Genomic DNA, 1558 nt, shown 5'->3' with positions numbered 1-1558 from the left:
TGGACTTGCCCAGTCTTTGATTTGGTAAGGTTCATATATGACTTTAGGGGTTAATGGGTTAAGAAATACACTACATGCTAAGAAATATGATTTATAGTAATCTCCATTTGTAATTCCCTTCAGGTTAATTTACTTTTAAAGCCCCTGGCTGTATTACTCCCTGTGTCTAATTTGTGAATCCTAGTATTCAAAATTAAAACCTATACTCACAATTTGAGCTTAATTAAGGTACATGTAACTATTAAGTGATCTGCTGCTAACTAAACTTGAAAGTCACTTAAGATTATAATTAAATGTAAAACTGTGATAACGTACCCGTGACTGGAACCCTTGGCCTTGCTGTGAGAGGGACAAAGATCGTTTACTCATGTGTGGAAAATCACCTGTAAAATCATCAACAAAAGATTATTTTAAAGATAAATATTACATATTTTATTCCTTAGCTTACGAAAAATATACATGGATGAACTTAAATTAGAAAAAAGCTATGGACCTATACATCTTAATACTTCTGAACAATTTGACATCCAAATGTAATACACACTTCAAAGGGGTTAGTTATGTGTTACACATGTATCTGCGAGATTATCTAGTCTCCTTTTGGCCTCTTTTAATGTAATTCTCAGGACTAGGCCTCATTACAAGTTTGTTAATTTCATGAATCAATTGCTACTCTTATGTCATTTCTATGAGAGCTTTAGTTCCTGTTCCATAAACATATATAAATTAATTTTATACAAGACAAATAAACCTTGCTACATCACTTCTGGATCCATATAATAAAATTGAAATTGACACAGCGGGTCAAGATAATCTGTCCAATGCTAATACCCGTTATAGTTTTATACAGCCATCAAATGCACATATACATATAAAATGTGTACTTATAGATATTTAAGTGCTCTAGGCAAATTGGCATTTCCATGATTACATAACAGATGATACATTCAGCTTACCTATCTCTAAACCAGCACTTCCGAAAGGACGACTGTCTTGTAACAATTTTCTGAAAGAAAAAGAGAGATCACAGTTAAAAGTGTTGCTTGGAAAGAAACAAGATTTGCTGGAATGGGTCAGTATTTTTCAAGCACTGACCAATTCCAGCACTTTTCAGGACATGTACAAGCCAATTTCAAATCAAAATACCCAATAATCTTAAATAAGGAAGTAAGAAGTAGAAGGCCAAATGGTGTTCAACTATGAACTACTGTTGCATCATTTCATAAAATCCCTTCATGGAATACGAAATTTGAATTTCAAAATGGCATACAACAGAATTGTCACTCCTTACCTAGCCTCTTCCAGTTCTGAGTTGACCCGTTCATGCACCATACGTATTGTATCTACATGTGTAATCATTATTTCTATTGCTTTGCTCATCCTCTTCTCCTACAAAATATCAAAATAGACATGTTACTTTTTATATAAATTTCACAGACAAGATGCATTCCATTGTATAAGTCCCCAACTATGTGTTTGTATGGAAAGCTAGGTAGCATTTCTCAAAGCTATAATTAGGGAATGCAATATATTTCTTAACTCATTCACCACTGAAGAC

The 1558-nt window shown here is 33.3% G+C and overlaps 1 long non-coding RNA gene across 1 annotated transcript; it reads right to left on the bottom strand.

Moving 5' to 3' along the window:
* Positions 1-303: 303 nt before the first annotated feature.
* Positions 304-1385, bottom strand: LOC110444038. The gene is made up of 3 exons (XR_002462184.1): positions 1292-1385; positions 957-1006; positions 304-383 (listed from the first exon to the last, which is right to left on the bottom strand). It is a non-coding gene; the product is annotated as an uncharacterized LOC110444038 (long non-coding RNA).
* Positions 1386-1558: the final 173 nt, after the last annotated feature.

This window comes from Mizuhopecten yessoensis, unplaced genomic scaffold (genome assembly GCF_002113885.1).
Source record: "Mizuhopecten yessoensis strain PY_sf001 unplaced genomic scaffold, ASM211388v2 hete_35971938, whole genome shotgun sequence".
NCBI lineage: Eukaryota > Metazoa > Mollusca > Bivalvia > Pectinida > Pectinidae > Mizuhopecten > Mizuhopecten yessoensis.
The sequence above is the reverse complement of the archived record's forward strand: the minus strand, read 5'-3'. Positions and strand labels throughout refer to the sequence as shown.